The 14,520-nt window shown below is 36.6% G+C and overlaps 1 protein-coding gene across 2 annotated transcripts in view; it reads left to right on the top strand.

Annotated features, from left to right (window-relative positions):
• The first annotated feature begins 545 nt into the window (after positions 1–545).
• Positions 546–14,520, top strand: part of BRINP3 (BMP/retinoic acid inducible neural specific 3) — a 422,410-nt gene continuing 408,435 nt past the window's right edge. Inside the window, exon 1 of one of the 2 annotated variants that reach the window (XM_032643020.1) lies at positions 546–965. The gene's annotated coding sequence lies outside the window, so the exon portion shown is untranslated. Of the gene's footprint in view, positions 966–3,610; positions 4,046–14,520 lie in introns of those variants that run through there. The other variant, XM_032643010.1, reaches the window with a different exon arrangement.

Raw genomic sequence — 14,520 nt, 5'->3', positions numbered from 1 at the left:
TCTAGCTTCTAAAGCGAGGCGTTTAGAGCTGAGGTTTCGAAGGGAAGTCAATTGCCTGGAGTCCCGGAGAAGCAGCCTTCGCCGAGGAAGCAGGACCTGGGAGGGCTCCTGCCGCCGCCGCTGCCGCTTCCACCCGCCGGTTCCCTGGCCCCGTGCCTAAGCCTCCCGGCACAGCGCCCCCGAAAGCGCCAGGCGACCCGGCCTCCTCTGCGTCTTCAGCCCCCAATGCAAATCGCGGATGATCTGGTCATCCTAAAGTGACCACGGTGGTTATTGGGGAGCTTGGTTGTGTTGGGTTCCTTACTACGCCTCCCTCGGTTGCTGCAAGGGAGAGGGTTCAAGGGAAATCCTAGTGAAATGCACTGATGGAATACTATTAATCCTAATGAACATGTTCCCAATGCAGGTAACTCTTAAAGAACCGAGAGTGGGAAGATCAGAGCAGGATTCCGAAGCGGTGGCCTCTTGAATTCTCATTGGATCCTTCCCAGCAGCCTAAATCACTCTTGCTGCTGTATCTATCAGGATGACTACAGCCTCGCTCCCTAGTTCTCTCTTTATCCCGCTGTCTTCAACACATCCTTTTACTTCTCTTTGCAAATTTATCTGTAGTCCACTTCCTGGTCTCTGGGGTTACCCAGCTTCTAATTTTCCCCACTGTATGGGGCTGTACAGTCCGTAAAATTTCACTTTGTCTGCCTAAGGCTCACCACAAATAAGCCCCCTCCCACTCCCCCTAAAATAAAAGGCACCTCTTTCACACTTCGCTTCCCTCCCTTGGGGCTTCCTGGCTCTGCGTGTAACTTGTTTTTACTTGGTATGCCACCAGGAACTGCTGATTATTTCAAAGTTGCACCACCCTGAAGCTCATCACTTTTTACCTTGGTTTGGAAGATCATGGAATATCTGTTGGCATCTTGGATGTATTTTTCTCATAGTCATCTTGCTTCCTGAAATTTCCTCTGGTAAGTTCTTCTCTTTATATGTTGTGAGAAACTTAGTAGTAGTGTTATTTTTAATAAGCTTGTTAGTTTAAAAAATGTCTCATTTCTTACATTTTTGTCACTTTCAGAACTCAAAGATCTATGTGAATGTGTTGATTAATTAGTATGTTAGTTGCAGTTGTGCTGATGTAGCCCATGTAATGAATTACCCTATCACCTTTTACATTCTTTATTTATTTCTGCCCTCATTTATATTTCAGGTTATAGGAAACATTAACCATCCCCCCCCACCCCAGTAATGCTTCTTGGCACACATTCCTGAGCCATTTGAAAGGTCAAATTTTATGTTTATCTAAGAGTAAGCTTAACACAGACCTTCTGACAATTGCAGGGTCTGGCAAAGTTCACTCTTTCCTGATCTTCAGAAGGTTGTTCAGGTCACTATTTGTTCATCGTAAGCAATTACATGAATAGGGAGGACTTTTGTAAAGTGTATTTTTATGAGTTCAGCAGGATACTAAACACTAAAAGCCACTGTATGGTAACATGAGGAGTGTGAGTTTTGAGTGCACCATTTTTATTTTTATTACATCCCAGATCACACATGAACACATTATTTTGGGTGTTGTATTTAAATTCAGGCATCACATTTGGAAGTAGGTTTCCAATTTTGTGAATTTAACTGGTGAACAGTTAGTTGGACACAGAGTGCTCATTTCAGAGGAAGAGAGCTATCAGAAGAAAGCAGTGATTATCTTGGTACTAATCATTGAAATTCAGGGACAGACTTTATATGAAAAATTTAATTGCCTCAACCTTCACACTTGTTCAACCCCCAGACTCAATTTTAATAAGTATGTTAATATGTCAGTGTTTTTTTCTTTTATGAGCATTTTTATGAGATTAACTGACAGTTATGATTATCACTTCCCCTTTAAGTATAGGTGTGCTGAGAAACATTTAAATCTTAGCTTTTACTTCACACATTGACAAGGACACAGAATTTATTAATTGCCAAACCCGAATGTATCAGTCGTCTCTAATGCATGCTGAGGTTTGGGGTTTTTTCTCTGTGAACCCCCCTCTCAACCCCTCCCCATAAGAACAAGTTGCTGGTTTCTACATTTCTGGTTATTGGGATGGATGGAGGTGAAAACCTATTCAAGATTTTCTTTCTTTCCTTTTTTCTTTTCTTTCTTCCTTTTTCTCTCTCTCCACCCCCCCCCCCCCCCGCCTTTTTTAAATTTCTCGGAAAGAACTATTTCTGTCGTCATTGATGGCTGACTCGACACCCTAAGTCATGCTTTTTTAAATTCAAAAGCCCTTTTAGCTTCCAGACAGAAAAGTACTCCAGCTGCGGCATCATCCATCCCCCATCTCGGGATTCAAGGGCTTTTCCCCCTTGGCTTCCACCGAGAGAACGGGGCTGCCTGTGGTCCGCACCACTGGGCTCCCCTCACCCGTCACTAGTTTCTACCTGGTCTCCTTCCCAGCCTGGTCGTCCTGACTGACAAGTGCCATCAGCGCCCGAGACTTCAGCTGAAGAAACGAGGGGCTTACCATAATTCACCAATTCAAACATCCTCTTTGGAGGACTGCTGCTTTTGCGCAGGAGTGGAGGGAGGGAAGGAAAAAAAAAAAAAACCCAACTTTCCGTGCAGTCAGATCTTTGCTTCTTAACCTAGTCTACTCCAGTAAGGCACAGACGTCAGGTACTTAGGTAAGTGCTTTTTTTTCCTGTATCATAACCTGAAACTCAGGTTGGTGGAGGGAAGATGTGCATTGCACCGTCAAGGACGCTTTAACCGGGAGGGCGAGCAACAGGCGACTCTGCCTGGAGATTTGTCCGCAGCTCGTGGCAACGCCTAAGCCACCTGGGCGCCGGGAGCACGGAGGACAAGGTGCGCGGAGGACAAGGTGCCCTGTAGACCGGGCGGCCCGGGCTTGGCGCCGGGAATGGGGATGACCCTCACGGGTGGGGACAGTGCCCCGCGCCCCGCCCGCTCCGCCGGCGCAGGCTCGGCTCTAGGCCCCTGCGGCGAACTGGCGCCCGGCGTGGGCATTCGCAGCCCTGGAGCCGGGCGCGCGCCAGGGGGTTCATCCTTGCTTCACGCTCCATTTCCAGTCTTCCTCCCGCCGAATTTGAGCAAAACCTCTTTTCTGTGCTAGAGGCCAGATTTGGGAGCTCTAGAATCCCTCAGCAGCGCCCATCTGCGTTTGTATTTATTAATTATTATTATTATTTTTAATGAGCTGTACCTAGGACTAAGAAATGACGGCTCTCCAGCATGCCTGCTTCATAAAAAATGAGTCTCCATCCATACGTTTGGTTGGGCTTAGAATAGCTGACTTCTCAGGCTCTGTGTGAAAGTGTTGCTGACCGTCACACCCTCCCTTCCTTCACCAACTCGCAGGAATCCGGAGGGTGGAGCGGTGGGGGAAAGAAAGAGTTGGATTTGAACTTGGAGCCAGAGGTTGGAATATAAGTGAAAAGCAAAGAGTAAGGGTTGTGAGTCTTTCAGCTTCTGTTATACCCACTTGCAAGTTAGGCTTTTCGGTTTCCGTCCCCCTTTCCTGGAGGCGGGGCGGGAGGTAGGAGGGTCCAGGCTGGGAGCGCTCCCCTCCGGCGTCCACCCGAGAGGGGGTGGTGCTTCTGGGCTGCTGGCGATGCTCGTTCTGCAGCCGAGCAGTGGCAAAGAGTTTAAGACTCCGATGGCTGTTCTACTAGTCTCCAAGAGTTGAGCCACAGTCCCTTTTACTTTGCACCAGGTCAGAAACGTAATCAGCCCTTTAGAGCAGGGACCACCTTCTGATGGGAATCCGACTGGGAAACGCTGGGGAGGCTCTACCCTCGAAGATAAGATGCATGTTTCCGGCTGTGTGAGATACCATCCCGAGGCTTGAAACGAGGAAGAGGTGACTGGGGTTGCTAAATAACCCTCCTATTGCTTACAAATAGTCTAGCCGGTCAAATAGATGTAAGCAAAGAAGAAAGCACCAGGGTATAAAACTGTCACAGCAGCTTCGAAGACGGATGATTCAGATTTGGGGTACTTTTTCTTTTGCGAGCTGTTTAGATTTGTCATCATGCAGTTAAGCAGGTAAGGACTGAATGTCTATATTTTATTGACAATGATATAACCTGTGTTTGACCCCTCCCGTGGTAATTTTTCCCTGTTTGAAGCGATGGAATACATGTATTTTCAAGTGGGTCTGCTATGATGCATAACTTCTTGATATTTGCATTCAAGAACCATTTAAATCCACTTAAATGTTTAACAATGTTACAAAAATCATAAACTTGGCTAAGGTGAGAGGAAGAAATGGGGAGGGTAGAAGTTAGAGGAAGGAATGTAGAACCCTAATGAAGGATGTAAGCTAATAGTTGCAGAAATGCCTTAAAACTGCTTCTTGTTCAGGTCATAGACCTGAATATATAAAGGAGAATTGGAGAACTATTAAGGGCGTCTTCAACTAGCAATTTAATTCTGACTACTTGAGAGAAATGTTTTGTGGGTATTTTCATGTAATTATCTCAATTTCAAAAAAAAAAAAAAATCCTTGGGGTAAAGGTGGGTTGAGTTGTCAAATAGGATGAGAAAAGAGCTTGCCCTAAAGCAGTGTTATGTATGACCCCAGTATAGAAATCTTTGGGCTTAGGAAACCAGTTGGAAACTGAAAAATAAAATATAAACACATTTTTTAAATTATGGAAAATCTCCCATAAATAAAGCTTTTTAAAATTCCAGGTTTTGGAGATGTATAATGTTACTAGCCAATAGATTTCTTCCACTATCAGACGTAACAACCCCCAAAAATCTCAATTAAAATGAAAACCACAATTTGAATAAGTTATGTTATTATTATTGATATTGTTTTGCTTACATGTTGAAGGAGTCTGGAATCCCCACACAGTGAAGCAAAAAATTTTGATAAGATATAATCCTAAAACTATTTCATTTATTTCTAACAGTTTTTCTTTTCTAAGAAATTGTATTCTTTAAGATTTTTCTCTGGAAATAATTTTAGTACTTACATTTATTGACGTAGATCCCTGATCAATAATTTTTCTACTTGTAAGGCTCACTGATAACATCTTGAAGAAATATGAAACATAATTGTGACTTTGGGTCATAAAATTGCAAAGTTATGGTGCTTTTCTTAGTTTGATGCAAGAGGTAGTTTTTACTCCACTGGAAAAAGTAATTTGTCAATGAACTCCAATTCCTGAATTCTTTTGCATTTTACCCTCTGGAGTTCTATTGCAGTGAATATACCATTATTATACATTGTATTACATATGTATGCCCACTTTTGGGTGAGTGAAGAAGGTATTTATTTTAAATTACATTGCTTTAATAGTGTTTTTAAATGAAGCAGACATACCATATGATTGATTTCATTTATCATTTAATCAGAGAATATGTCATTCCAGCTTCTCATGAGATATTTTCTCTTAATAAACTCAACATTGTAATGAAAATGTACATTTTTTATAAAATACAGTACATTTTGATTTTCTTCATGCAGAATGATTGATATATGATAATCAAGTAAATCAAACCTAAGTAGGAAGAAACCATTGGGACTCTAAGAGTGTGTGTGTGCATGTGTGTGTGTATCATATACATACATGCATATATGAGATTAGCCTTACTCCTAGATTTGTGTGTTTTTTAAATAAAGATGGAATTTCTTTTCTGAATAGTGCCTTTGTGTGTTTCTCTCTACAAGTGCAAAGAACTCAACTGATAGGACTTCAAAACTTTGATGCTCTGTTATCAGCCTATACTTCAGTTTCCTATATTACCTCTTATTTTGATTTTTTTCATATTATCTCCAAAAAGAGTAGTTACTGAGTAGAGTGTCTAAAATTTTAATAATTTAGAAAATTAGATATTAGTATTAGAAGTTCAAAGTTCAGACGCAAAGACAAATGTAACGCCCATCCGTGGCAAGTTTAGCACAAATCTATCTTTTATTAAAAAATATCCCAAAGGTGTTTGTATGTTATGATTATGACTTATGATTAATGAGGTCCTCTTCTAAGATTCTTAACAGTTTTCTTTTTACCTCTTAGTATTGGGTTATTGTGAAAAGTAGAGAGAGATGGATCTAAGAACACTTCCTCAATTTTATTTCTAGTTCCATCTCACTAATGCGATCCTAGTAAGGTGTCTTGACTACTCCTTCCAACCCTCATCTCTCACATGGTTGAAAACACCATCTACTTCATAGTATTTTTGCAGAAAAAATGACAGAAGAGATGAGGATGCTTTAAAATTACAAACGTTATGAAAACAAAATGTATTTTGAAAAAGATACCATGTATGTTTGATTTTTTTGTTTGGTTTCTGGATAAAATTCTTTTTCCATGCAAGAAGTAATGTTGACTCAACTGAAAAAAAAATTAGTACCAAATATTCTTGGTCTATGTTTTTATGGAGTCTAATGAATTTACATAGCATCTCTTTTGTTTTGATATTGTGTAGCTAGAAAACAAAAAACAAAAAACACAAGCTTAAAGAGTACACTCCTTAAGGCACATTAGTTCTTATTTACATCATATTTACCTTGGCTTTAATGAAGTTCTCGGAGAAGAGTCACTTTTACAAAAATAGTTGCTCTTGATTGACTTTTCAGCGTCATTTAGTGAAAGTCTGATTTCTTAGCAGATTTATATTAACTTGTTGATCTCTGTCAGTTTAACTGAAAACAAGATCGAAATATTCTCATATAACAACTTTCATAATGAAGAAACTCGAGAAAAGCCAGACTTGTAATTTCTGACATTATCAACTCATATTCAGCTTACCAGGATTAATTAGGTGACATCTAGCATTGTTGGTGTTTTAATTTAGCAGCTACATGGATAAGTTCATTTAGACATTTAGTAGTGTAACTCTGACCAGTTTTTCCATGCACTGCTATTTGGTTTTATGATTTTAATATTTACAATTCATGAGTTCTAAAGGAGAGCAAAAGAAAAAAAATTGTGTTTAATATTATTGATTGCTAATGGATGATCTTGATTCTTAAAAGGAAATAGTATTAAGATGTTTATTCTATTCTATAAAAGAGTAAAAGATTCTCTGAAGACGAAATTTAATCATGAACACTAATGGCCCTTTTGCTGAAAATATATCTAGAAGTCCTGGCCTAGCTCCCCCCCTTTTTTTTTTCTTTTTAACGATATCAAATAGCCACTCAAACCATTTTACACTGGTCATCAAATATCCCCATCAATAACATTTTAAGCCTTTTATTGTTATCATTTCAAGGCATATTTGATGGGTTATTAAGAATATTTATATCCAATTAGTTATTTGCAGACCTATCCAGTTACAAAATCTCCATAGATAATTATTTCATAAGCTATGAATTAGCTCTCCTATACTTATGGTTTGAAATAAAGTATTCATGCAAACAGTTCTGGGATATTTCTCAATTTCATATTCAAAATAACAAATCATGAATAACTAATAGATGCTCTAATTGAAATAAACACAGTTATTTTCTAACCAGTTTTGCATTTCCCCCAAGATTAAAAGATATAACTAATATACTTTTAATGAGCTGATTGAATTACTACACATTTTATCATGACATAAATAGTTGTGTTAATTTTGTAACTGTTTATTTTTAACCAGGAAAGCATAAATTCAGATGTGGAAAAATGACATGCAATATAATAAATTAGGAAATCTTAAAGAGTCTTATTCTTCTATATTCATTGCTATTTCTTACACACAATTCATAATTTCTCAAATTTTTTATTTTTTAAGTTTAGAGTTAAAAATGGTATGTATCTCAGTGTAAACTATTTTTATTTATAATTATTTTTTGAGGAGCATTTGTATTACTGCGTAACCCTAATTTACTCAGATGTGGATGCCTCTAAAAGCACCCAAGGCATAGAAAATTTCTTTTAATAGCTGATAAAGGAGCTACCATGTTATAGTTTCAGCAAATTAAATCTATAAAATACACATTTATTGATTAAATTAATAAATATGTTAACATTACATTCGAACGTATTGTAGCTCTCTGCTATATAAGAATTATTGTCTCATAATGGTGTGTTTCATTTAAATTCCATTATAGATTTATTGTGAAAGAATACTTACAGATAGACTTATTCTTCCTGATTTCTGCAGATATCAGACAACCTCATCAGGATTGAGCTGTTTTTTATGAACTTTTCTGGAGTTTTGCATTTTGTTAATTTTAAAAGCTATCTCTAGAATATCGCACTATTAAAAAGCAGTCTAGCCTTGGGAAGACCGGAATTGAGTAAGCATGCATTTAGCTTTTCAGTGTCAAACAGTGGCTGTATATAAACACACTGCTACTTTACAGATTCATTTAACACTCTCACAACTGAAAACTATAATCTTTTAAACATTTCAGATGATGTCCACAAATATAAGCCAGTTTGGGCAAGTGATTAAATCAAATCAAGGAGTAAATTTAGCATGGGTTCACTCAAGTATCATAATACAAAATCACATATGTTTATGCAGGTTGTTAATCATGTGTTCTTTGTAATTTGTAATATCTTTGATATGCATGCACTTTTAAGATGCAAGTATTTGTAACTTTTAATACTGTGTACAGAAGCTCCTTCTGTTTAGCTAAAGTAAATATAGAACAAAAGTTAATTCAATCGCGAAATTCCTGGGGTAGACAATACAGTTGTGGCTTTCCTGTCTTTAGTGTGGAAGTATTTCTAAGGGTTTGAAAAATCAGCCCCATAAATGTATGTACAGAGATGGTGGAACAGTCTTTTTCAGACGTGAACACCTCAAATAGTAATGAACAAAATCTAAATATTTAGAAGAAAATCATTAAAGGTTGAATAAATCACACAATAAAGTAAACAAATGCTCCTTTAAGATAATTAACCCATACTTTTCTCAAAATGTTCTTATATAACAGCAAATATATTAATATACAGACCAAGTCTAGCTTACTCAAAACATTTAAATTGAGTGGCTTTACTTGAATTTATAATGAGAATTTCTGATTATTCATTCAGACCTGTCACCAATATACAAAGTTTCAATACATTATATACATGTGAATAGTAATATTTCCAAGATTATACTATCAAATAATGTGGAAGAAGACTAAACTTTCCAAAATTGAATAATCTAGAAAAAAAATGAATTGCCAGTGATCAATGAACAACAGCAACAAACTAGAAAGTATATTTTCTGTTCCTTATTACTAATTTCACTCCAAATGAAGTTTTTTTTTTTTTTTTTTTTTTTTTTTTGCGGTACGCGGGCCTCTCACTATTGTGGCCTCTCCCACTGCGGAGCACAGGCTCCGGACGCTCAGGCTCAGCGGCCATGGCTCACGGGCCTAGCCACTCCGCGGCATGTGGGATCTTCCCGGACCGGGGCACGAACCCGTGTCCCCTGCATCGGCAGGCGGACTCTCAACCACTGTGCCACCAGGGAAGCCCCCAAATGAAGTTTTTAAGCAACTTGTTAATTTGAATTCAAAACCTGTCTTGAGTAACCGATTATGATAGCATGTGAGTTTTTTGGATTTGTAAGAGATACTCTTTCCTACTTACTGAAAGTTTCACAGTCACTTAAAAAATAGCACTTTTATTTTTTGAAATGTGAACTAAGAGAAATGAATCCAGTCTTCCCTGTGAATTGAAACTTAAAGTTCATAGCTAAGAAAAAGGCAGTCCCAAGCAATTTCTTAAGAAGCACAAAATTATTCTTGAACCTTTTTTTTTGACTAAAGTACTTGTTTTCAGCATCTTCTCACCTTTGAGTGCAGACAGATTCTAGACTTACACCGCTCCTCCTCAACACACACAGATTTTTGCAACACTTCTCTCCTTATTTGAGAACCTGTAGATCAAGGACATATTATTGACATTTAAAATGTATAGCTATCTTTATATTTCAGCTAAAAAGGTAAACTAATTATGTTTGAACTGTGTGGAGAAAAATAACTTGGAGCATCCATGTTTCCTCTTAGAGTGAACTCTAGCAGGTTTTCATGTGTCTCTTCCATCCATCCATGAAATGTGAACATTTTAACACATCTCTTATTTAACCAATCAAAAAAATGAAACAACAAATTACGACCATATGAGGACAGGCCAGAATGAATATAAAAGATCACTCATGTCATTATAACTTTGTAAATCTATCCTTAACAGCTTCTCTTTAAGGAGATCAATTTGGATTTAGAGTAAGACCCAACAACTCCAATATAAACTGCTGTGATTAACTATTAAAAATATTTCTTTCTCATCCATAATATTGAATCAGTAAGGTAAACAAAAGTTTAATCTAGCTTCACATGATTCTTTCATGAAAAAAGTGATAACAATTTGATATGCTTTACTGTCTTTTGGATATAGATTTGCAAAGTTCTAAGCTGAAGATAATTTATTTGCTCAGCATTTGAAATTGGACAATTATTAACCGATTATTAAAAGTTTATCTATTACCAAATTTTGATCTCAGATAAGTCCTGCAATATTGATTTCTATGATTATTATTTAGAAGGTATTGCCTGACCAGTTCAGACAATATGATTTTAAAAATTACCACTATTACACTAGTATGTACATGATATGCTGGGTATTAGCTAATATCAACAGTTTCTATGTGTCAGATATAGTAATGCCCCATTTATTTTTCCCTATAATATCCTTCAAAATCTGGCTGGCTCTTTTAATATAAAAACTCTCTTCAATAATATAGATTTAAAAAAAAATAAGTTTACTTTACTTTACTTTTGAAACTTAGTATCTTAAATTCTTTATATCTCCCTGAATTTGGAGACAGTCTGAGCTATTTTAAAAGTTAAAGTAGGGCTTCCCTGGTGGCGCAGTGGTTGGGAGTCCGCCTGCCGATGCAGGGGACGCGGGTTCGTGCCCCGGTCTGGGAGGATCCCGCATGCCGCGGAGCGGCTGGGCCCGTGGGCCATGGCCGCTGAGCCTGCGCGTCCGGAGCCTGTCCTCCGCGACGGGAGAGGCCACAACGGTGAGAGGCCCGCGTAACGCATAAAAAAAAAAAAAAAAAGTTAAAGTAATATATTGACAAGAGTGGTCCTTGAAAATACCAAATGCTTTCAAAATTCCACGTTGGGGAATAATGGGGAAAGCAGGTGTTCACTGTTAGAAAAGAGTTTAGTTACACAAGGTAGAATATATTGCCAATACCAGGCACTGTAAGGGTACCTACCATATGCAAATATGGGCCATCCCAGCATCTTTGGCAACTGGGTAAGCTGTGCAAAAGTCCATTGCTGAAGACTCATTCTACAGTTAGAAATACCCAGTTCTGACACTCTTTGTTAGCTGGTGGTTCAGAAGAAATTGGAAAACAGCAGACAGATTTAACTACTTGCTGCTAGATTGGTTTGCTTGTTGTAGATCATGTCTTTTTGTTACTTTTGGTTCTTTTTCAAGAAATATTTATTGGATGTCTGATCAGTGGTGTGTCCTAGGGTAAACCTTGGGAATATAACAATGAAAAGATACAATTGCACTTAAGAGGCTTATGGGTTTTTTTGCTATTTGAAGTACACTTTGATTTAATTAATCCACTCAGGCAAATTTAATGCTTGGTCACTCATTTTATTTTCACACATGTCCAATTTTGATATTGTGCATATAATTCTCTTTAAGAGAAGAGGAGGGCTGTCAAATTCCTCAGTATATAGATAGGTCAGTAAAGAAAGTATTTTCTATCTAGAGAGTTAAAGGGTGACTATTAAGAGAAATGGAGGAACCAGGATGGTTCTGCTAATAAAGTCATAATAATTCTCAGAGTGATGATTTAGTTGACATCTGATTGTGTGGTGATTTTGTTTGTTTGCTTCAATGTTAGCTTTTTTTCAATGGAAACATTTTTAATGGGTTATGCCTTTTGATTTTTAGGAATTAAAATTAATAAAAAATCATATTAACATTACAAAAATGCACTTTATTAATTTAATTTTCTTATTCTATCATGTATTTATTGAGGGCCTTCCGTGTACCAGGTACTTTTGTTGGTGGTACAGGTGCATTAGTGAATCAAACAACACAAATCCTTGCCTATTGTTGCTTATACTGGAATTCATTATTACAGGAATTTCAGGAATTGTTGCATTATTACAGGAATTATTATCCTGTAAGTTGAATGATCCCTGTAATCAGAATTAGAAGATAGGTTAGGAGTCCACTGACAATGTTTATAACCCACACTCCTAGGTTGAAAAGTTTGAATATTTTCATTTCCTTGCAAATGGATAAAAAGAAACTGAAGATTATTATTTTGAAATTTTAAAAGATTTCCCTATGGCCTAAATAATCGGGATCTTTAAAAAACACTTTTTAATAATTTTACTAAACTTTCTTTGAAACTTTCTTAAATGTACTCTTTTGTGCATGTGTGTGTGTGTGTGTGTGTGTGTGTGTGTGACTTCAGAAGATACACTTCTATTTGCGTTTCTCTGTAGAGTAATTTCTAATTAAAAAGCTTATTTCACCTTCTAGGCCTGGTTAACTCCAAAACAAGTTTTAGTCCCCTTATAGATCAAGAGATTGATTTATTGTCCATTTGGACACCAAACTTCAAGTTTTCTGAATTTTATCCCAGTATTATGTCTTAGTCTTGGAATGTATTAGTGAGCCTTTATTTACAGTAGTTCAGATGCCTTTGCTGAGCAGCAAGTTAGTATTGTACTTTCAATTTTTACTCAGGATCACTATAAATATTTTTAAAAAAAGCATTTCTAAAGCTTTGCAAAACCGTAACTGCTGACGTTGTCCATAAAGGCAGGGGCAAAAGGTTTATTATCTTTGCATTTATATGGCTTTGCACATAGTATGTTTTTTCAATTAACTTTTTCCTCAAATTCTCTTTAAATTTACATTTATGTGACAGAATTCTTTTTACTGACAAGAGATATTTTATTCTCCTCACAAACGAGAATGCTTTTTATTATTGGATCATGCCAGAAAAAGCAGAATCATATTGCCAGTTATAGTAACCATATTAAATCCAGATGTCTGTTACCATTATTTCCACTCCACTCCTGTACATTGATTATTTTAATCTTTATTTTACGCTGTCTTCTGTTCCTCTGTTTCGGTAGTCAAAGATACTAGTTATAACAAGGTTTCTGAAGCATTCCTTGTATTTTGCTTTAAAATTAGATTTTATAATCTAAATATACTATTCTAAACATCCTGCCTCCAAACTTCGTTCTTTAGTCTGTGGTCACTTTCCTTTTGAATTAAAATTGAGTACAATCTGAATCTTACCAAGATTTTTTAAATATAATCACTTATGTTGAAACACCAATATATTTTATATTTAAAATGTAAAGATAACCCAGGTTACTCTTGAACTTTGGGCTTTTAAGAATAATTTCTCCTATGTTCTGGACAGAATTAAAGAATGGAACTCACTTTCTCTTCATTTTTTCTAATCAGTTCTACCATTAGGTAAGTAGCATTTAACTTCCTCTTTATTGGTAGGACAAGATTGTATTGACAGGATCAAGCAGGAGATTAGTTCCCTCTGCAGTATAACCTCCTCAGAGGAATACAAACCCTCATTAAGATGGAAAACACTTAAAGCTGTAATTCAGAGGCACTGTATTGCCTGATCAGCTAAATAAAATAAATAACGACAAGGACCCTCTGGAATACAGGTTTAGCAGAGTTAAATGACTAAAAAGTTTCACTTCTAAGGCCAGTCTTACAATGTGATTTAAAACAAGGAAGCCCATTTTTTTTTTTAAGAATAAGAAAAGTGAAAAAGTACAATAATAATGCATTACTAACATACTAAATAATGAAAATCTCTTATAAGCAGACTTAATGAAGCAGCTCATGAGGTTAAAAAAATAAAATAAAATAAAGAGGAATTCAAGTCAGTGCATGTTCCAAAACCTTACAATCAATGCGCATGACAGAGTTTTAAGTATTAGAGGCCAAAGGGATTACTATGCCAGCCGATCCTTCATCATCTGGTCATAAACAAAGGTGTTTAAGAGGATAATAGTATATTGTAAAATTTAGAAGACTAATGAATGGAAATCCATCTGCAGTTATTTATATAATTTTCAAACCACTATATTGAAAACAATTTAAGGTAGTTGTTAACCCACCCAAACGTTTGTTTTTCAAATTCAAAAGGAATTGCTGATTCATATGAATGCATTCCATTCTTTCTGTAGCTGTAGTCTCTGAGTGGGTAACCAGGTTTCTGCGATGCCTGGAGTTGAAAGGGTTTGTTTTTTTTTTGCTTTAGGGATTAGCGTTACTTTTAGCTTTTTATAAATTAGTTTTACTTTCTTAAGGGAAAAATGAAAGAATTATCAATTCATAAGGAAAGGAAAAACTTAGTTTTTGGTTTAATTCCTAGATAGACTTAGTGATAAATTGCGTAGCTAAAAGTCAGAATGATTTTATTCCCATTTCAACATGTTACTGTTTATTTGAACAGATGCACAGACAAAGGTAAAGCAATCACTTCTCTATACCCCTGGTGAAATATAGAAAAAAGAGTGGCAAAATCCTACCTATTTATATGGAATATGGTAC

Source organism: Phocoena sinus, chromosome 1, assembly GCF_008692025.1.
Source record: "Phocoena sinus isolate mPhoSin1 chromosome 1, mPhoSin1.pri, whole genome shotgun sequence".
Lineage (NCBI taxonomy): Eukaryota > Metazoa > Chordata > Mammalia > Artiodactyla > Phocoenidae > Phocoena > Phocoena sinus.
Note: the sequence above shows the minus strand (reverse complement) of the source record. Positions and strands in the feature narration are given on the sequence as shown.